Source organism: Symphalangus syndactylus, chromosome 22 (assembly GCF_028878055.3).
Source record: "Symphalangus syndactylus isolate Jambi chromosome 22, NHGRI_mSymSyn1-v2.1_pri, whole genome shotgun sequence".
Lineage (NCBI taxonomy): Eukaryota > Metazoa > Chordata > Mammalia > Primates > Hylobatidae > Symphalangus > Symphalangus syndactylus.
In genome coordinates, this window is record NC_072444.2 from 58,065,184 (window position 1) to 58,088,683 (window position 23,500).

Genomic DNA, 23,500 nt, shown 5'->3' on the forward strand with positions numbered 1-23,500 from the left:
AATTCCGACTTGAAACCAATAACTACAAATATAATGAGATCTACAAAGGAAGCACATATGCCCAAGGGAACACAAGGTGGGGCGGTTTGGGAAGGGCCCTGACCTGGTCTTTGGAGGAAGGAGGTTGAAGCTAAGTCCTGAAAGATGAGGTGGCAGTATCCTGGAGAAAGGACTCAAGGCAGCCAGCAATGTGCTTCTGAAGTAATGTAAAGAAGGCAGGTGAAGAAAGAAGACAGAAAAGGCAGAGCATGTAAAACCACCACCAATGGTTATATTATTATTATTATTATTATTATTGTTATTATTATTTTACTGCAACCTAAGAGAGAGGTTTTAAACAGAGGAATGATGGGAAATCTGAAAATATCAAGATCCTGAGACATCAGGGAAGGAATGCCAGAGCACAAGGAAAAACAATGGGTCCAAGCCTTTGAGGTTTTGATTCAATGAACAGATATTCCCCAGGAGGGAATACCTATTAATCCACAGCTATGTGATCAACCTTTGTCAGGACCTTGACGTGAGGGTGAGGCAGCCAGGGAGCAGCCCAGGTCTAGGCGAGTGGGGCAGGCAGAGTGGATGATCTGCTTTACCACTGGACATTTCCTAGGGGTTGGAGCCCTGGACAGCTCAGCCCTCTGCCTCACCCTGGGCACCCACCACCAGCTTAGGGCATGTAAGACAGCGTGCAGGTGTGGTTCCTGACACCATGTGGAGGGCCGGCCGAGGGCAGGGCCACCTGCTTCTGAGGCAGGCTCTGCCCTCCTGAGGATCTCACTGCCTGCTATTTCCTCAGTGGAAACAAGTTCTAAATTGAAAACAGGTTCTCTCGCAATTTTTAAAAAGCATTTAAAGAAAATACAGCCAGGGGCAGTGGCTCATGCCTGTAAACCCCATACTTTGGGAAGTCAAGGAGGGAGGATCACTTGAGGCCAGGAGCTTGAGACCAGCCTGGACAACATAGGGAGACTCCATCTCTACAAAAAATTAGTTGCGCATGATGACACAAACCTGTAGTCTCAGCTACTTGGGAGGCTGAGGTAGCAAGATGGCTTGAGCCCAGGAGGTCGAGGCTGCAGTGAGCCTTGATCATGTCACAGCACTCCAGCCTGGGTGACAAGGTGAGACCCTGTCTCAAAAAAAGACAAACAAAAACAAGAAAAGAAAAGAAAAACAAAACATACTTTCCTTTTAAAAGTGAAAGAAAATATATGGCCCTCCATATCTCAAAGTTTGGCATCCATCGATTCATCCAACCACACACTGAAAATATTCTTTAAAAATAAAAAAAAAAAAAACAGCAAAACAGTAATAAGAAAATACAAAGAAAAAATACAGTGTAACAACTGTTTACACAGCATTTACATTGTTTTAGATATTATAAGTAATCCAGAGATAAAGTATAGAGGAGGATGTGTGTAGGTTATATGCAAATCCTATGTGGTTTGATATCAGGGACTTGAGCATCCATGGATTTTGGTACTGGTGAAAGGTCCTGGAACCAATCCCCTGAGCCCACTGAGGGATGACTATCCGCTGCTAGCCACATACAGAGGAGTGAAAAAGAAAACAAACATTTTTTTTTGACCGAGATCCTAAAACTGCCATTGAGCTCCCCCAAAGATAGGCCAAGCCTTGCATGAATTTGCCGGTCCTTATTTGGCCACGGGGCTTTGACTTCATGGGGCACAGGCATGTTAAGGAGGATTACAACACTAAACACAGCATTTAGCACACAGCAGATGCCAAAACAAAACAGGCATATAAAATCATTCATTATTGACTCTGCAAGGCACTCTATCAAACTTAAAGCAGAGATTTGCTATGCAATAATAGTTCTTATTTAATAGATGTGAAGATGAGAAAAGCCCTCATTCACTACTATGAAATATATGCATCTAACAAAATTACACTTGCATCCCATAAATTCATACAAATAAAAAGAAAATATAAGTGAAATCAGTGTATAGACTGTAAAGAAACATGAACTCAACATTTATCTTAAAAAGCATATTCCTTTTAATAGCAATGAAGACCAGACACGATCCAAATGCATGTTTCTGCCCCAAGAGTAATCAACTGCATTTTGTCTATTGGAGTGGTTCTTTGAAATTGAAGCCGGAGGCTCTGAAACTATGAGGAAGTCTCTCCTAATGTTTGGCCACAGTCATAACCCACCAAAATTTTAAGTTTTATTTTAATTTCTTTAGGAAAAATAATATTTCACAGACCTTTGGTCCAAGAATTGGAACTGCATAAGGTAAGAGAAAGATAGGCTCAGTGAGTTAAAAGTGTCCTTCCTATACCGGAAGCATCATTATTCAGAGGATGATGACATTTTCATCCCCACATCTCCTGATTAAACAAATAAGAGAACAGAAGCTTGGTTTTCAGATGGGAGAGATGCTTATTATCAATGAAGAGAGAGTTCCTAGCAGTAAAGTTTACTTAGAAGAGCTGTGAAATCACTTTGCCCAGAGGCCCTTAAAAAGAAAGAAATCCATCTGCTCATGTTCATTTGGATGTAACCATTCCTAGAAGCAGTTGCAGAAAACAGATGACTTGAACTTCCATTTTCACTACGGGACTCTCTTTCCAGTCACAGCCAAGTAGAAAACACAAAAGCACAAGCTCCCAACAACATCACAACTCATAGACATCCTACCACTGGCTGGAGCTGGGTCCCCTCAGCAGCACAGCGACTGTCCGATTAGACCACAAGAAGTCTTTGCACACAGTAATGCTGCTGTAAAACAGTCCCTTTTAAACTCCAATGGCATGTTTCTTCGGCCCTGTCACTGATTTAGACAAAAGAAAGTGCCCTAAGATTTTTCTACGCCCCTGGGGGTGTGAGCCCCCATCAGACCAGAGGGTTTTTAGGCCAAAGTCAGGCTGCCCATGGGCACCACCAAAGACAAATGGAGAAAGCTTTCCTCAATGCCAGCCAAAAATAGGGTCTACAAGGGTTCTGAAGTTATAGTGCATGATGCCTACAAATTTAAATTCATGACTTACTTGCAGCTGGCAGAACTCGTTCCAATGTCCAGAATAATCTGCTGAAGCAGCCATTTACAAAAGCAAGCCACAACCCTTTACCGTTGTCCTTCAGCAGGCAGCCAGCCTCAGGGGAGTCTGCAGACAACGACTTGTGGCACGTGAGGTGAAGACTCTGTCAGTCCCATTCATTCACTTCGCCAGCCTTCTTAGAGAATAATGAATCCTGTGTTTCAGGGTAAAGATGCCAACCTCACCAAGAGGGCCTCTTGCTAAAGTGAATAACCATAACAGAGTTCCTGCTGGGCAATCAGGCAAGCAATCCCCAACTTTTCCACTCAATGGGAATGATGCAAAGTGCACTGAGAACACCCAATGCATTTCAAAATATAACCCAGGTTCAGCTCTGCAGCTCAGAAAGCGGATTCCTTAAGAAATTCTGGGAGAGAGGGAAAGAGAAGTAATGTGTCTAGAAGACCCACTCTGTGCCAGGCACTCTGCTGGACCTTTATATAACTTACTTCACCAAACACTGATGATAAGCTTACAAAGAGCTTAAGGCAAATACTGTTCTTCCTTATGTCATGGAAGAGGCAGTATATCCCATAAATGAAGTAAATGAAGGCTATAGAAGACAGAAGTTAATCACTGGGTTTCACAAAGGTAGAAAGTGGCAGAGCTAGATAAGATTTATGCCCTCTCTACCACCCAAGGCTTCCTTTCAATGCCCCCATGCCTTGGTCTCCCTCACCCCCCATTTCATCATATTTATCCCTTGAATGGAACCAGGATGGGGAAGCAATATTCCAGGTGTAGAAACTCTGGGGTAGAGCTTGAGTTCTGCCTTTTTCAAGCTAGGTGACATTTTAAAGATCATTTAAACTCCTAGTCTCAGTTTCCTTATATGTAAAATGAAGACGCAGGTCAAGGCCAAATGTGTATTTTAGTGAGAAGAAAAGGGAAAATATATGTAAAAGTGCTTTAAAAATATAAATTCAAATGTGAGAAAGTGTCATCACAAAACCACTGAAGGACCCATGCCAGACATGTCCCACCAGCTCCCCTACAATGTGGAGCTCAGAGTAAGAGATAAGGCTGGACTCCAGCATGTTCTTTAAAGAGCAACCAGGATATCTGCCTTTTGTCAACTCCAGGAGTAACAAAAATAAGCAGAAATTCACTTCTCTCACTGGCATTGACTCATTCATTGCTCCACTGCAAAAGCCTGGGAAACATGCCCAAAAAACTTTAGATGATGATAACTATAGCAGCTGATCTCCAAGGACGGCCCCCAGTGACCCCTGTCTTCCAATATTCATGACCTGGTGTAATCTCCTCCCACAGCGAAAATAGGTTGGTCCTGTGGCATGCTGTGATCTATAGAACATGAGAGAAGTGACACAATGCCAGCTCCAGGACTAAGCCTTAGGAAGGTCTAGAAGTTTACACTTTTGCCCTGAACCACCATGTAAGTAGTCCTGGTAGAGAGAGCATGTGGAGAGATGATATGGAGGGAAATAGAGACCCAGTCACCCCAGAGGAGCCCAGCTTTCCATGTCTGATGTTCAGCAGGAAGCATCAGACATGGGAGTGACCCATCTCAGATACTTCAGCAAGGTTGAGCCCTCAGGTGACTGAAGTCCCAGACAATACCATGAGGAGCAGAAGAACCACCCAGCTGAGTCTAATCAACTCTGAGAATTGTGAGAGATAGTACAGTTGGTATTGCCTTAAACCCTAAGTCTGGAGATTGTTATTCAGCTACAGATAATATCAACAAGGAGGAAAAGGTATCATCATCTGATCCTTTACTATGGGGTTCGCCCTTCACATACATAATCTAATTTAATTTTCACTATAATAATTTGAGATAGGTATTAGGACACCAATTTATAGGAGGTTGGGTGAAGTTACATAAGTTATCCTAGATCAGGATTTGAAACCCAGCTGTGGTTTGTGACTGCAAAGCCCATTCTCTCAATATTCTTGTTATGTTTTTCATAAAGTATATCACAGAACTACTGGTCTCTAAAGGGTTGAAGAACTGGGATGAATAAAAAAGAAGCATTACCAATTAAACATTTATTTTAAATAATATAATAAATAAATGTAAATGGAAGCAATGTATTACAGTGAAAAAAGAGCTTTCAGTTAGGAGCGTGGAACTTGAATTCAACTTCTCACCTAATCATTAGCTGTGTGAAACTGAACAAGCAATTTGACTACGAAAAAAAGTTTCTTTTATAAAATAATAAAATAACTTCTTAGATTTTTGTGGTGGTTGTCAGAATAAAATACTGGACATAAAGGACTTCTGCAAACAAAAATAAAAGAAAGAAAAAAGGAAAAAAGTCCCATAGATATATGAAGAATTGCTGTTGAATTAACTTGAGAGTTCTCTACTTCACAGTTACCACAGAAGTTTTCAGTTCCCAACTATTTGTGTTTTCCTGCCTCCTTCCAGGATAAATGTTCTTATAAATACTGTTTTGTTTCTAGAACTTTGGGACACATCACTCTTTTAAAACTGCAAAATGAAATAAACTGAAAGACAACTATTTAATACATCACTTCTTTATTAATATTTTTGGAAGCAAATCCATGAAAAGCAGAAACCCTGTGGTTTCTACTGAATAGCTACATTTTCCCACCCTATTGATCCACTCACTTATGTTAGTTTCCTTGGGGGGAGGGGTGTAAGTGACAGCTTTAGGGAATGTGTGTACAAATACAGTCCTGACACAGACAAACAGAGGACTCCTAGTGCGAATGGATATGAAATGAGGTCTACAATAGATAATGGCTGTTCTGTTCAGTGGAATGAGATACAAGATGTCCCATAAAGACAAACTCTGCCCTTTGGGTGGGCAGTGGCAGCTAAGAGTATTAAAATAGCCCTCACCAACCATTGCTTAGAATCCTTGCAGCAGCTTTTATCCTGTTTTGGAAACCAAATGTATCTCTGGTAGTCTCAGCAATTTATGTAACATGCTGTCATCGGAAGTAAAATTTAGGATCAGAATGGGTATACAAAGCTTACATTACAGAATTAAAAACAAGTGTTTAATTAATGAACAAATTATGTGCAAACTCATAAGTACGAACTGACAGGGAGTAAGGAACATGCTTTCCCTTGAAGATTTAAAATTTTATTTTTCCAAAGGCCCCAAAGTCTGTATATATATCTTCTATTATGTAAATAAACATCGTGCTTCCTATTTCAAAGTGGAGGGAATGATGGTTAATTAAACCCGAAAAAAGCAATCTGCTTGATGAAATAATTGGAAATTTTAAGTAAACCAAAGAAATATAATCTGATCAATTTAATTTTGAGTTTTTCACTTAGTTTGGGGGTAATGGTACTAATCTAACGCTAATATGTACAATAATTGTATGCTTATATTTATGTGATATATTCTCACTTGTTTGACATATTATCATTGAACAAATAGGAGCCTTATCCCCTCTACTGAACTCGATTATATAAAAATAGAAATTACCATGAGGTACCTAGATGAAACCCTTCATTTGAATTAACAACCACATTAGGAAAAATTGTGACCCCAAAATAACCACTGTAAAGTGATTATGGCTCATTTGGCATACGTTTATTCCAATCTTCCTAAATTGCTTATAATTGTTTTATTATAAATTTTGATAATATATAATGTTTACATTTGTATTTTTATCAAATAACATTAGGAAACTTTGGAAAATTATCCTAAGTCCACATATTAAAAAGCAAGATCAATATTCTCACAAGCATACACAATTTGTAGTTTAAAAAAACAGATAAATTTAAAATATCTCCAGTGTATTATAACCACCTAATTAGAAAATGAATGTGCCCACATGAACCAGTAGAGACATATCATTACCTCACATTCATTGGTTATCGCTGTACAATTAATGCAAGAAATGTGCAGTCAATAGTTTCAAACAAAGTGAAAGTTCCTGTCTCAATCTAGCACACTAGAGGCCATTTATTGACATAAATGTGCTCAGGTAAGTGCCCTTTCTGGCTGCAGCCCTCATCCTCTGTGTCTTTTCTCCTAGATTCACATAGTAACAGAAGACCATTTAATCTTGGCTAGTCAAACAGTGACAATAGTTAGATAACCAGGCTGGACACATCATAATTTTCCCTACTTACCCTCTACAGACTATAGGACCTATGAAGCGCACACAATCACTGCTCACAAAAGAGAAGTAGGAATTTTGCAATTATACCATGACTTTATCTAATGTAGACAGCCAAACGAAGAATTCAGGAATCAATATGAACTTTTTCAGCTTGAAGTAGTCAACATGTTCAAGGACACTGATATGTCTATGTAGCACAAGTTAATTTAATATTAAGATACCAGTGGTCAGAAACCTGTCAAGCAAGAGCATAAAGAAACACAATTCAAGGTTTTCAAGGCCATGTGAAGTGCCAAGAAGCAATATAACTAGAACAAAATGGATCCAGATACTTCATGAAATTGCAAACGACAAAAGAGAAAAATACTCACAAATATTCACACTAATAACTACTAGTCTGAATCATTTGTAAGCTCCCAAACACATGAACAGAATTATAACAGGTGTAAGAATGGAGAGAATCAAATACAGAGAACAAATGAGTTATTAATTAAGCAGCTAAATGCATTTATATTCATAAATATGTAAGAAAACTAAGACGCTTATGATAACTACTCTGATAAACAATTCTAGAGAAAAAGCAGCACAGCTTTTCATTATACAGTATTGCTTTATTCCTCTGCCTTTTTTGTAAATATTGAGAACATTTCTCAAAAACAGAAAATAATCAGGGAAAAAGAAAATCATTATTCTGTGTAATCTCACATAAATGGCTGAAAGGCCAGATGCTTAACTTTGTGTACATAGATAAAGGAGAACATGAAGATTGTGAACAAACCTAGAGGCCAGTTCTTGGAGAAAAGAGAGACAAATGAAGGGACCCAACATTATGTGCTAAAATCTTTGCATAGAAATGAATAAACTCAAAAGAGCTGGCAGCAACAACTGTGTGACCTTTATGCTGTGCCCACTCTCCTTTCAGATAAAGTTCATGATGAGGAAAACCAGCAAAAGTGCACCTGGGCCACTCAAAGAACCAGATTCCCAACTGTAGGGTGTAGAGTCTCTTTTCCACATTGCAGACACTCCCTCAGCCTACATAAGCCCATTCCAGTGCAGGAAGCGCTAAAGACTGCACAGACTCACTGAAGGCACTATTACTTACACTTGACTTTTGGCTTGAATTAGCTGGGTTGCGTTTTAAGTGCATTTTATTGAGAAAGCATTGGGACTACAGGGTGCCCACCAAAAACAGACAAAAAACAAAAACAAAACAGTGTATGTTTGTAAAGACATCCCTGTCTCATTGGGTTTGGAATACCCTTGGAGCGCCTCACTGTCTTTGACTACTGCATAGAAGTAGTTTAGAAATCCGAACTACTTGTGACTAGGCCCCTAATCAGTCCCTGCTCCTCACTCAAATCCAACCACTGCATCATTTTCAGATTCATGTTTCTGAAACCACCTACCCAACATCACCTCTGACTCAAAATTGTCAATGGCTTCCAACAGCATTTCCTAAGACAGCCTCTATAAACAGCCCCCACAATATGTTCCATTAAGAATAAATTCAGTGGCTGGGCATGGTGGCTCACTCCTGAAATCCCAGCACTTTGGGAGGCTGAGATGGGCAGATTGCTTGAGCCCAGCAGAGTTTGAGACCAACCTGTGCAACATGGTGAAACCCCGTCTTTACAGAAAGATACAAAAATTAGCCAGGCATGATGGTGCATGCCTATACTCCCAGCTACTAGGGAGGCTGAAGTGGAATACTTGAGCCCAGGGAGGTTGAGGTTGCAGTGAGTCGAAATCGTGCCACTGCATTTTAGCCTAGGCGACAGAGCAAGATCCAGTCTCAATTAAAAAAAAAGAAAAGGAAGAAGAAAAAGGAAGAAGAAAAAGGAAGAAGAAAAAGGAAGAAGAAAAAAGAAGAAGAAGAGGAAGAAGAGGAAGAAGAGGAGGAAGAGGAAGAAGAAGAAGAAGAAGAAGAAGAAGAAGAAGAAGAAGAAGAAGAAGAAGAGGAGGAGGAGGAGGAGGAGGAAGAAGAAGAGGAGGAGGAGGAGGAGGAAGAAGAAGAAGAAGAAGAACCAAAAATAACAGGTTCGGTGATCGAAACTATTTTAAGAAATTCTTAGAGAGAACTTCTGTAGGAGAGAAACATTTTTTTAACTTTCTCCCAGCTTTTCTTACTTTTTCAACCACGGGGACTTCTTTTGACTAACAATTCTACAATATCCAATAGAACTAGCCTTCCAGAAAGAGGGGTCTTAGGAAATGCTGGCCCAAAGGGTGAAGTTCAAATTCCTTAGCATGCATGTGATGACCCATATTAATGGGTCTCTGCTACCGCTCCACCTCCACCTCCCACCCTCTCTTTCAGGTGCTCAGGTCCCCACCTGAGCTCAAGCCCTCTGCGGGGTAGAGTGCTCTCCCTCCTCATGTCTAAGTCCCACTGGGGTCAGCTGATACTCTCCTTCCCCCAGCCGGCCTATCCCAACCACACCAGCCTCATCCATCACTTCATCTTCCAACTTCCCATTCCACTGATTTCCTTCTTCTATTTCCCAGCTCCACATTAAGTGTTTTGGGGGGATCCTATAGGCTTTGTGTCCTTTTTCTTCACCTAAATTTTAAGATCCTTGAAGGCATTTGTATTTTATAAATAATTTTATAACTTATATCTAATTACATTTTATAACTAATTACTATGAATTCATGAAACCTAAGCTCTTGTACGCATGTTAAATAAATGGTATGCTTTCATGAAAATAAGATAAGTTTCTCCAACTATGTCAGTGTAGCAAGAGGAAGAGGGAGATCATGTCAAAACAGAATAAAATTCTCAGAGTAATGTAATTTAGCAGAGTGACTGAGGGATGCCCTCACAGCAACATCAGGATTCCAGCGTTCTATAAAATCATCACCAGTGCCAAAATGTTGAACAAGAAACCACAGATACAAAGTTGTGGTGTGCTCCAAGCCCTAAAATTGACTGTCCACTGAAAAAAGAGGATATATTCCCTAATCTGATCTAAAGTAGACACAATGATTCATAGGAAGAGAAGAAAAAGAGGGACAGGTCTTTTGGGGTCTAAGTGCCAAATCAGATAATTTGCTCATTTCTAATAGAGTAAATCCCCAAATTTCCTTCCTTTCTACATGTCTTCTATTCAACACATATTTATTAAACACTTACTAGGTGTTAGGCGCTGAGAAAAAAAGGTAGCTGGAAATGTCTTGGGGAAAATTGGAATAAAGTATGAGGTACAGAGACACAAAGGTTTCTTCCTTCTGAAAGTCCTAGTAAAATGAGAAGGCAATTTTTTAAAGTATATTAACGCAATGAAGATGAGGCAGCCTAAAACAAGAAAGTCTCATCTAAAAGCTGTCAAAAGCTGTAAGTGGGCAGATCCATGAGATGTCAACTTTATGTGTTTCTTTCATTTCTTTCAAGAACCAATGACTTTCTGTTGCCAACTGTTCAATATTAGAATAAGGAACACCAGTGGCAATCACTCTTTTAAGTCCAACACATTGCCTGACACGTGGTACGCACCTAATAACCATCTGTTGAGTAAACTAATAAATGAACAGATGAGTGAAAGGAGGCCTTCCACCTATGCACAGAAATGCAGTGTTTAGTTGGAACTTATTTGGTGCTGTAATTCCTTACACTGGAACACAGTGAAGGGTGGGTTATACAGATCAATCAATGCCTTCTTGAGTTAATTAACATCTCCCTTAAAAACATTCTTATTAAAGATCAAAATTCATAGGTGAAACAAAATATTTAGATAGCCCTACATGATTCTTCTCCCATGTCACAGTAATGCAGGCAAATTTAGGACTCCTACAATAAATGTACCATGCCAGAATTTTGAATAAATAGTCCATTTTATACAATCTCAATAGGAAAAAACGGTGGAGCGAGTGACAGCTGAATTTGAACACCTGTCCCTCGGGAGGAGGCAAAAAGAAATGCACTATGATATTAGTATTTTAACAAGTTTAGGTTTTAAAAAAGTGACTAAGAGGAAAAACAAAAGTAGAACAGTCTGGGAGAAGGTAAGCTGATAGAAACTGGCATCAGGTGAACTGTGTGTTACATATCAAATCTGACTATAATGCCAGTAGGTTGAATTGATTCATCTTATCTTACAATGCCATGCTTAACACTTGGCGCATGCAGGCATATGTGTGAAACTTGATACAAATTAAATTAGAAAAAAAACATTGGTAGTTTAAATCTCATTAATAGAAAAAAAAATCAGAAAAATTATTGATGATAATGTGGTCTTTAGGAAGAATCTTACAAGGAAGGTGAAGAGGATCTTTTCCCTGGAGGTATTTGCAATGAAAATGAGCAAAGAACTGAGAAACGGAAAAGAATAAATTCCTTGCTGTGTGATTTTAAAAGCCCAATCTTTTCTCTCTCATTTCTATAATGATGTGAACGGAGTGTAGGGGAACAAGAGATTATTGTTGAACCCAAATACAACCCTGTATATTGTAGTTACTACAGAAATCAGCTTCAAGCTTTCCAAACGATTCAAAGTACCAGCAAAAACCACCTGAGCTAGGCTTATCTCATAGGATAACTCTCTCCTTTGCAACCCACAGTGTTTTACTTAATAACACCACTATGACACTTAAGTTTACCTTATTATATAATATCTCTAACATAATGGAGAAAATATCTATTTCACAGATATCAATACTGCTGTCTTTGAAAATGTCCAAAGACATAGTATGTTTTTGACACAGACCAGGGCTTAATAAGTGACAGATGTATTTATTATGATGCTCCGTACTATGACGCTATTATTATTTCTTATCATACAAACTCCTCTTCCAGCTGAGAATAAGACTATATTTTTCATCTTTGCATCCCTTGCAGCCCAAGCACAGTGACTTTTACAAGCATTTGATGAATTTAATGTTAACTGAAATGTCGAAGCTTATCTTTAAACTAAACTGGTTTATCTCATGAACTGACCTGTTTGTATGTCAAGGAAAGAATAGGTATCATCTCCCATCATACTTGTGGAGGGCAACACTCCCTCTGAAAGTAGCTGCAGTAATACTTAATAACCCAGAGACTTAGGTTAGCTCTGAACTAAAATGCTATAATATTCAGGAATGAAAATAATACCCAGGAATGCCAGTGTAATGCCAATGCCAATGTAACTGCTTCAGGTTATAACTTCCCTATTAATGATTGTTCTCTGTAGGGTGCAGGGAGGAGGTTGAGAGATGAGGTTAATGTGAAATAGCCAGTCTCATCCAGTCCAAAGTGATATGAAAATTATATTAAAAGACCATAGCTGCTAACATCTGTTCGCTTTCTTGTGTGTGGGCCACTGTCTCATGCCCTAATATGTGTTAGATTTTATTCTTAACATCTTATAAATGCACATAATTTTTTTATTTTTATAGATGATTAAACAGGTTAGAGAGATTCATAACCTGGCCCCAAATCACATCAATAATAAATAAGGGAATCAGGCTTTGAGTTCAGATCTACATATTCCCAAGTTTGAAGGAGTAATCCCATATAACATGTGTTCTTAGCAACACTCTGAGTTCGCAAATCTCCAGCTATTTAGAGGCCATAGTTTTACCTATAGCAGCAAGTGCTATGACTTATGTTCAAGACCTTTCAACAAAACACAAAATGATTAGCTTCTCTCTCGTTCTCTAAGCCCTTCCCACCTGCTACAGTACCTGGAAATCTAGGTACTGGCATGCTTCTTAAAGCACTTTGCAGGCTATGTTCACATCTGAGATGAGTAACAAGTTCACAGAGCCTGTTTATTTACGCCACCTACTCGCTAAGAGAAAGGACCATGTGAAAACAATGTTTATTAGGAGAAAGAGGATGGAAGGGCGTAATATCCAGGAAGCAATCCCAGTCAGGGGCAACAGCCTTCAGCAGCAATACTGCACCTCTACCCTGCAGCAAGAAAGTCTCAACCACCCACATTCTTATTCATCTACAGAAACCCAAAAGGACAAAACTATTAAACGTTTTAAAGGAACAAGGTATCAGCTAAGTATGAAATGGCACAGTTCCACATAAAAAGCAGGAAGGCTTGTTCACCAAAAATGCCCCTTGGCAAATATTTACCGGGTGACGGCACAAATAATAGGGCCGCTGATTAGGGGGTTACAAAGAAGACTGACACCCCCGAGCCCGGAAGATGTTAGCCATCAGCACAGTGCTCTTAACTTTCCCTGCTCAAGTCTCTCATGTTTTATAGAAAATTTTGAGGTGTATGCTTAAGGTTGGAATCAGCCTCACCTCTCTCTCAACTTCATTTGAAAACCTGAAGCTGCTAAAGTCCCCTGCCAGAAGAGGGCTCACCCGCCCCACTATGCCCAATCTAACTTCCCAAATAGATCTATATTGTTTGCATTATGTGCTTTTCATTGACATATAATCAACCTAGAGATTTAGGTTAGCTCTAAACTAAAATGCTGTAATATTTAGGAATGAAAATAATAACCAGGAATGCCAAATACAGAGTCACAGGCTTGAGTAAACAAACTCTCTAGGAAAAAAAAAACTCTACATGTCTAAAACTTGCCACCAACCTTCATGGTATTGAACAATAAAAAGCTCCCTTGGGCATCCTGAACCTTCCTCATAACAGACCTTGCCCTAGGATTAACTTCTTGGTTTATCTTTTATCTAGTCATACCGAAAGCCAGCCCCCAGCCATAATAATCCCCCTACCATATACCACCCTGCTTGTAAAACTTCTTTGAATAAAACTTTTCAAAATGATACACAAGATCAGCATGATATCTGAAATGCAAACCAAAATTTATGACTATCAGCTAGCATTATAAAAACCATTTTTGGAGGAAAGTCATGAATGATATTCTCAACTACCAAGTCAGAAGGGCTGCCCTCCATATTCAAGGAGCAGAGAAAAGAAATCTACACAAAGGCCTTCTGTACATCCTCCATAAAAATTATTTTAAAAAAGAGAAACTGCCATTTATCCACGTGAGATATGACTGGTTTTCAAAGTAATGGGTAAAAATGACCAAAACCTTGATTGTTTTCATTATGGCTCACATAAGGCACACAAACTCTCTTTTTTATATTCTAAGTACAGAAAATTGCTTCATTTCTCGAGTAAATATATGCTAGAAACTTGCGGATATCTCAAGAATGCTTTGTAGCTAAAGAAAGTAACATCATTGCCTACTCATTTTGCTTAATTTGCTAGTCTCCCAGTAACTTTGTGCTAACACTTTCATCCCATTTTAGATCCTAGGATAAGGCAATAGTCCAGAGCCCTGGAAAGCCTCCACCTCCAGCAGTTCACCAGGCCACTGAAGCCCCAGGATGGAGTTTCTCTCCAGGACGCCCTTCTGGTAATATACATGTTACGTGCATTTCACTTATCTTCTCCAAGTTACATTCCAGTAACTAAGCTTCAGAAGCTTCTTATGAATTGTTTATTCTGTGTTTTAAAGCTCCATCAGCTGTTAGGATGATTTGCAATATTTTTCTTTTTGGTTAAGAAGGATTGGTGAGCATTACTGGGCCTTTTGGTGGAATCCTCGCTATTTAAAATTCCTGCTGCTGGGATTAAAGGAGATAATGTCTTTGAAAGCCTTTTGTAAACTGTAAAGTCCTAGTCAAATGTAGTGTGCTGTTATCACATTAACCATCATAGCAATAACCATAAACCAGCTGTAATGGGGGCTTTAAAATGCTGAAACCCATTTGGGTCTTGTCTTTGCTCCATTCCCACCCCCGGGGCCTACAATGGTGCCCAACATATGGGAGCCTCTCAAGGAAGTTTTGTTTGGAGGAATAAATCAGTGACTCAGAAACATCACATGGTTTTCCAAAGCAATGTCCATAGGCAAAAAGAAGCCAAGCACGACAATTTAAATAATGAACATACTCTGCCAAAAATACTGGGGTTCTGGGGAAGAAATGCTACAGAACAAAGTTCTTCTAAAGAGAATTGATTTGATAATGAAATCTGGTCCTTTACAGTCAGCCTGGGAAGGAGAAGGAGTACAGACAGGCGCAGAAATTTATTAGTCCAGAAAATGTTAGTCCGGGATGGCTTAGAGAAGGAGGCTGCCATCCCAGAAAAGGGAAGGGAGGAGGCAGTTTGAGAGGGAGTATCAAACAAAAAACAAAAACCAAACAAACAAAACCCCCACAAAATAGGCAAAAGCTACTCCTGCAAAGAACATTATAAATGCAGGTTTTTTATCCGGACTGTGTCTTTAAAGTGGTGGAAATGACCAATTCTGTGTCTTAGGAGGGAGGTGGCATGAAGCCGGGAAATGACTGAGGAAGAGATACTGATATGAAATGATTTATTTCTGGAAAACGCCCTTGTAAGCGTTTGCAGGAATAGTTCTGGTTACTAGAGGGCTAGTCTACTTTAGGTACCTATGTATAACGAGGAGTGAACGAGTGAACGAGTGAACAAGTTGGTGGGGATGAAAATAAAAAGGGAAGTGGTAGCGGCCAGCAACAGGGGCCTCATTCATCAGACTCAGAAGCCTCAAGGATGAGAAGAGAAATTCCGGGGTGGCTGCCTGTTACTCAGCAAGAAAGCGAACACTGGCTTGCTGGCTCAACACGTAACCTGAGATGAGGATATCCTAACAGCCCTTTTTCTCTAAGGGGTAGGGTAGGGTGGGGTGGGGTCAAAAGGAGAGGAGGAGGAAGGCCTGCCACCCGGGAGGTCCCTAGGACTCAGCAGCAGGGAGGGCCTTGCACCAGCGTTTCTCTCCGTTCCAGAAAATATCCTATTTCTGACTATCAATCAGCATTAAGCCAGTTTGGGGGCTGAGCTTTAGGCACAGGCAGTTGCCAGTAGCAACAGGGCACACGCTCCTGGTGAGCTGGGCGGGAGGTGGCAACAAGGGAGGGGCCGCCTGGGCAAGTGGCCTGGAGCTGGGCAGACAAGGTCAGGGATCTCCCCTACACACGCAAGGGAGGCAGTGCGGAGGGTGGGGGAGGGGGGATCGTGGCATTAGGTGGGGACAGGAGCGCCCTGCTGGGGCCGGGCCAGGGAGTGGCCCAGGCCTCTGACCTCGCTGGGGAGCAGGGAGGGAGTTTTCCTAGTGGCACAGCTATGCCCCTGCCAAACCCAACGGCCACCCGGCCCCTGGAAAGAGGCCACTCCAGTGGCCCCTAGACACTGGAGTCAAGGCCAAGCAACAGGAGAGGCGCTGGCCCTGTGCTTGGGAGGACCACAGAACTCAAGATCTGCCCCTCCCCTGCAGCCCCTTTACGCCCCCACCCTTTAGGAGTCTCTGGAAGACGCCAACGTGGAAGTGTTTCTGCACGTGTGTGTGTTTTCATTTGTGCTTCCCACACAAAAGCGAGGCCCCACAGGTGGAGAGGAGGGTGTGTGTGCGCGCGTGTAGCGCGGGGCTCCGGGTGCGTGGGAGCTGGGCGGGGATGCGCACACAAGAACCGACTCCCACAGGCTGTCCCGCTTCAGGTGTCCTGGCGCAGGCTTTCAGGGAAGGGAGAGCCCCTAACCTCTTCCCACCTCCCAAAACTTCTCCCCCTGCCGTTGGGCTATGGTAAAGGGGAAAGGACGCAGGACCTTGAGAGAGGCATCGAGTCAGAGAGCAGAGAGGGGCCAAGGAGACCCAGGCGGGAGGCGCGGAAGCATACAGTCTGCGGGGACAAGGACAGAACGGGGTAGTGGGAGCCAGGCGCTGAAGGGCTGGGGCCAGGGGACAGCGCGCAGGGAGCGCGCCTGGGCGTGGAGTGGGCTGGCGTCTCCTTACCTGGCCTTCGGTGGAGCATGCTGCTGCGGGCTGAGGGCGGTGTGGGCGCTGCGCCCGCAGGGGTTGACCCTGCAGCGCCTTCACTTCGGAGGCAGCAAGGCGCCCGCTGCAGAGCCGGGAGTTGCCAAACTTGCCATGTCCAGAGCGCGGAGGTAGCCTGGGCCACGCGCGCACCGCAGCCCGGGCACCTCGCGCTCCTCTGCTTTGTTGTGTTCCGCCGCTAGTCCCCCTGCGCCTGCCTGCCAGTGTCCCTGAGCCCTCTCCTGCCGCGGGACGTTTCGCTGGCGCTCAAGGAGGCCCCTCGGGCGGGCAGTGCCACTTTCCTCCTGGAGGCGCGCGTTAAAGAGCTGCCCGGGAGCGCCCGGCGGGCGGCTCGGCTTGCGCTGTGATGAAGAGGCTGGGACCCATCGATTCCCACCCCCTACCCACTCCCCCTCCCCTCCCCTCCGCCGGGCCCCCCCATCAGAAGCTGCTTAGGATCGGCGCTGTCAAATCCAGCCCATCTGCTGCAATCATAATCAGTCTCAACCGAACGGTTCTGACAAATCTCCGCCTGGAGCTGGAGTTGGAGAAGCTGGAGAGTGAGGGGCGGGGAAGGGAGGTGGGGGTGAGGGGACGATGAGGACCGGGCGCCCTGAGAGGGGGCCTGGAGGCTTCTATTGTCTGCCCCTAACGGAGGAACTGAAAAGGGAAGCAGGGATCCAGAAGGGGAAATAGTGCTTTCGTTTCCTAGTAAGCAAAAAAAAAATCTATTCCCGCAGGTCCCTGGTTCCCTTCACGCCCCCACCCCCAGCCTCAGCTCTGTCTGGGTGGAACGAATGTCTGCTAATGAACTAAACAAACAGGTCTCTTAATCTTATCACGGAGCTGACCCAGAGACCGGCACAGATATCCAAAGTATCATAATTGGCAGGTAAGAGCTGGAACTAACAGCCACTTGTCTGGAGTCAGAAGTTGGTTCCGAAGTGCATTTGGGAATAAAGCTCTTGGGGGGAGAACGGCCGTGTAGTGTAATTGGCCAGGAAGCTTGGCCCTTGGCCTTCTGTTGGCATTTCCAGAGATAAAAGGAAATCTGCTTTGGGCAAGAAAACGCTGAACTCCGCTTAGCCTCATTTTGAATTTAAAAGATTCGCATAATTTTTCTTTTTCTCATGAAAATACTATTTTTCAAGAAATGCTATTTTATTAGAAAATAATGACTTCTAAAATTGAAAATTTTCCAAGCAGAAATTGCTTCGTCTGTAGATGAAATGAGATGCTCCTTTCAATAATATACTTTGAACCATTCCAAAAATTCCACCTTAATACAATCACATATATTTGTACTGGTGATAGATTCACAAGGATTATCTCAAAAAAATGTTTTCAAGTATAATATAAATGGCAGTAGTCCTAGAGACATAAACAAGTCTTAAAGCATGGAAGAACACAACCAATGGGATTATGTCTGGTTTTATACATTCTTCTCAAGTGCTGGGAAATGGCCAATTACCTTGAATGACAGTATTTGTTCGGGAAATAATTTGTTGGATAAACAAATCACCAGTGGAAAAGTTGAAGAAAATTTTAAGCCATTTATTCAGATAGGTATAAGAGCTAAGCAAAAATAAATATAATTTACTGTGAAAATTGAATAAAATTCTAAATTAGGGCTCAAATCATTCTTTTTTGCTTTATGCTATACTTGAGAAATGTGTGCAAGCCACATTAAGCACTCACTTATCTAGGCAGAGACTGTGTTTTCCACTTATTTTATAGCCCAGTGGTGCTTACAACAGCACTAGGCAACTATGGACACTCTATGAATACTGATGGTTTGAAATTTTGATTTACAGGTGAGAATTAAAACTACATACATCATGGTGACTTTATAGCTGAGGCAAAGTGGAGCTCAAGTGTTACTTTCCCAGTAAGCAAATCATGTAAGTCAAGGACAACTACTGGTCAGATTTTACAGCATTTTTTTTTTTTTTTTTTTAAGACGGAGTCTCACTCTGTCACCCAGGCTGGAGTGCACTGGCGCGATCTCAGCTCACTGCAAGCTCCGCCTCCCGGGTTCAGGCCATTCTCCTGCCTCAGCCTCCTGAGTAGCTGGGACTACAGGCGCCCGCCACTGCGCCCGGCTAATTTTTTGTATTTTTAGTAGAGAAGAGGTTTCACCGTGGTCTCGATCTCCTGACCTCGTGATCCGCCCGCCTCGGCCTCCAAAAGTGCTGGGATTACAGGCGTGAGCTACCGCGCCCGGCCGATTTTACAGAATTTTTATGAATATTTAAAAGTTTAGAGTTTTTCATTGATAATTTGTTTAATGCGTTTATTAGTATTAAATAAAAATTTTGCTAAAATTAACATGGTGCCAAGAAATGAGTATTTCAAAAAGGGTCCTCTCTTCCAGAATGAAGTATCATGCTGGTGACTAATTTAATTAACATTGTCCAGGAAATTGCTGTTGTCCAGGAAGAAAAGAATTAAGCTTAGTGTCAGCTACTGGGCTTCTGGCACCATCCTGCACAAGAAATTGATAAGTTCTACTGTCTTATTTCCTAGCTTGGTGGTCTCAGTTGCATCCCAGCTAACTTATAGCCTAAATTGACAGGCCCACCTCCAATTTATTAATTCCTTGGTCTTAACTTCAGAATATGTCATCTCACGTTTACTCAATTATTTATTGAACAATCACTATGTGTCAGTATTGGAATATATGAATGAAAAATCAACAAAATTTTTTTACCTTGTGGAGGTTACATTCTGGAGGAGAAGACAAGTTAGAAAAGAGTACATAAGTAAATTATAGTGTCTATTAGAAGGTAATCAGTGCAATAGAGAAAAATAAAGCAGAGTGGGCTGGGTGGTGCACAAGTTTAAATACAAGAGTGCTCAGTAAAAATCTCACTGAGAATGCTAAGCCTGAATGAATGATTAAAGGAGGTGAGGGAGCAGGCAAGCCATGCAAATATCTGGGAAGATGGTCCCAGGAAGTGGGAAAAGCAGGTGTAAGTGGCCCTTAAATATGATTGCACCTGGCAAGGTCTAGGAACATTAATGAAGCCTTGGGAACGGGACACAGTGAAGGGAGAGGGTCAATGAGGGTAGGCTTAGAAGACAGATCATTGGGTGGGGCCGATTAAAGGACTTGGAATTTTACTCCAAATGACAGCGGAGGACACAAGACACAGAGGGAGTGACATGATCATCTGACTTTTGTTTAATAGATCACTCTGGCTGCCATGTTGAGAATTAATTATAGGAGCAGAGAAGGAAGCAGGGAGATCTGTTATTAGGCTATTGCAAGAATCTAGGTAAGAGATGATGGCTTGGACAGGGTGACAGCAAGAAAAATAATGAGAATTGGTGGCGATTTTGAATTGCTTTGAATTTAGAGCCAACAATGAGTGGCTTGAAAGAAAAGAGGGAGTAAAGAGTAACTCCAAGCATTTGGCCCTAGCAACCGGAAAGATGAAGTTGCTATTAATTGAAATGAGAAAGACTATGGGTAGAGCAAACTTTGGTGGAAGAATCAGCTTATATGGGTTAAGACTGGAATGCCTATTAAGTTAAATTTTAAAAATAACTTACGTAAAGCTCTTAGAATAGTTCCTGACTTTTCGTAAGTGCCATACAAATGTTTGTGGTGGTGATTATTATTGTTATTAATGTTTGCCAACCAAAATGAGATGTTGAATAGAAAATTGTACCATGATTGTGGTGGTAGTTGTAAAACTATATTTTATTATAATCCAATTGTACACTCAAAAATTGGTGAATTTTATTGTACGTAAACTAAACCTTAAAAAAATTATTAAAAAACAAAGAACTTAGTCTCATGTTTTAAAAGGGAGAATATGGAACTTTCTCATCTGAGAAGAAGCAGCTTGGGAAGTATCACCATTTTATATACCCACTGAAATAACTGATGTAAATAAAGATCACCAATAGATGCTAAAGCCATTAAGTAAACGTTTGATGGAAATTAGTGAGGTAGGTGAATAGGATCTGGAGGCAGAGAACCTAAGGCCGATTCACGCTGACTTCCTAAAACTAAATCAAAAGGAAAACCCCGACTTTCCACACCTAAGTAACGAAAGTACTGGAGGCTGCTCCCTTTACAAACCACCCCCTCCTTTCTGCGTGGCAGATGGAAAATTGAAAGTATCTTTGATTGGTTGCTTTCCACAACCAATCAGACGCTTGCATAGGGTGTAACCTTTGTAACTTCACTTCAGCCTAATTGGTTGCTTCCCTCCGACTGATTGCCCGCCAATACTTCATTTACATAGGGTGTACACCAAGTAACCAATGGGAAAACTCTAGAGGGTATTTAAACCCCAGAAAATTCTGTACTGGGGCTCTTGGATCCTATTCTTGGACCCACTCCCACCCTGTGGAGTGTACTTTTGTTTTTAATAAATATCTGTTTTTGTTGCTTCAATTTTTTTTTTTTTGAGATGGAGTCTCTCTCTGTCTCCCAGGCTGGAGTGCAGTGGCATGATCTCAGCTCACTGCAAGCTCTGCCTCCGAGGTTTACGTCATTCTCCTGCCTCAGCCTCCCGAGTAGCTGGGACTACAGGGGCCCGCCACCAGGCCCGGCTAATTTTATTTTTTTTTTCATATTTTTAGTAGAGATGGGGTTTCATCGTGTTAGCCAGGATGGTCTCGATCTCCTGACCTCGTGATCCACCCACCTCGGCCTCCCAAAATGCTAGGATTACAGGCGTGAGCCACCGCCCCTGGCCTTGTTGCTTTATTCTTTCCTTGCTTTGTGTGTTTTATCAAGTTATTTGTTTAAGAAGCCAAGAACCTGGACACCCTCCAACAGTAACAATAGAATATTCCAACTACAAATACTGCCTCCTGACTTTTTGTTAACTGCGAAGGGGAAAAGCTGTATTAGACAAGGGAGAAATCACCTGACATGTTTCTCCTTATGTGATGCTGTACGAAAAGTTTTTTGCAATATATTTTTGCAAAAAACATGTTTAATCTGAGTCTGAGCAAGGCCTTTGCTATAATTCTCACCTTACAGGAAATAAAGATGATAGAGGAACAGATAAATGACATCACAAGGAAACCATTAGGCATAGTGGAATATGGAACTTGCTAGAGGTCTTCAAAAAGTCCGTGTTCATAGAGAATAAAAAAAGTAGAGGGACTATCATAGATTGAAAGAGACACGACAAATGCAACTAATGGGATTGGGCATCAGTGCAAAGTAAGCAGCTATAAAAGACATTTGGGACACGATTAGAGAAATTCAAATAAGACTGCTATTAGCTGATATAATGGAATTTTCATTAATTTTTCTGGGGGTAAAAGTGATACTGTGGTTATAAAGAAAGTAGTCCTTATTTTTAAAAGACACATACTAAAATATTTTGGGTTGAAGTATCATGGTATCTACCACACATTTTGGAAAAAATATCTGTGAAGTAAAAATATTAACATTTGTTGATGCTAAGTTGTGTGCAGATAAATGTTTTATTATCCTGGTCTTTTAATTTTTCTATATATTTGAAATTTTTCTTAATAAAAATTGAGCGACAGACAACCAAAAACTCAGCGAGAACCTCCACAGCCTTAAATGTCCCTGTCTGACTGACAGCTTTGAAGAGAGTAGTGGTTCTCCCAGCACGCAGCTGGAGATCTGAGAACGGACAGACTGCCTCCTAAAGTGGGTCCCTCACCCCTGAGCCGCCTAACTGGGAGGCACCCCCACAGCGGGACAGACTGACACCTCATTCAACCGGGTACTCCTCTGAGACAAAACTTTCAGAGGAACTATCAGACAGCTGAATTTGTGGTCTCACGAAAATCCGCTGTTCTGCAGCCACCGGTGCTGACACCCAGCCAAACAGGGTCTGGAGTGGACCTCTAGTAAACTCCAACAGACCTGCAGCTGAGGGTCTTGTCTGGTAGAAGGAAAATTAACAAACAGAAAGGACATCCACACCAAAACCCATCTGTACATCACCATCATCGAAGACAAAAAGTAGACAAAACCACAAAGATGGGGAAAAAACAGACCAAAAAAACTGGAAACTCTAAAAAACAGAGCACCTCTCCTCCTCCAAAGGAACGCAGTTCCTCACCAGCAACGGAACAAAGCTGGATGGAGGATGACTTTGATGAGTTGAGAGAAGAAGGCTTCAGACGATCAAACTACTCTGAGCTACGAGAGGAAATTCAAAACAATAGCAAAGAAGTTAAAAACTTTGAAAAAAAATTAGAAGAATGGATAACTAGAATAACCAATGGAGAGAAGGGCTTAAAGGAGCTGATGGAGCTGAAAGCCAAGTTTCGAGAACTACGCGAAGAATGCAGAAGCCTCAGTAGCAGATGCGATCAACTGGAAGAAAGGGTATCGCTGATAGAAGATGAAATGAATGAAATGAAGAGAGAAGGGAAGTTTAGAGAAAAAAGAATAAAAAGAAATGAACAAAGCCTCCAAGAAATTTGGGACTATGTGAAAAGACCAAACCTACGTCTGATTGGTGTACCTGAAAATGATGGGGAGAATGGAACCAAGTTGGAAAACACTCTGCAAGATATTATCCAGGAGAACTTCCCCAATCTAGCAAGGCAGGCCAGCATTCAGATTCAGGAAATACAGAGAACGCCACAAAGATACTCCTCGAGAAGG

At 41.6% G+C, this 23,500-nt stretch overlaps 1 protein-coding gene across 5 annotated transcripts in view; it reads right to left on the reverse strand.

The window, feature by feature from the left end:
- NCKAP5 (NCK associated protein 5) overlaps positions 1-23,500 on the reverse strand; it is a 1,005,982-nt gene that overhangs the window by 575,022 nt on the left and 407,460 nt on the right. The window contains exon 1 of one of the 5 annotated variants that reach the window (XM_055260749.2): positions 16,864-17,367. The exons of the other annotated variants lie outside the window; for them this stretch is intronic. The gene's annotated coding sequence lies outside the window, so the exon portion shown is untranslated. Of the gene's footprint in view, positions 1-16,863; positions 17,368-23,500 lie in introns of those variants that run through there. 5 annotated transcript variants of the gene reach the window in all.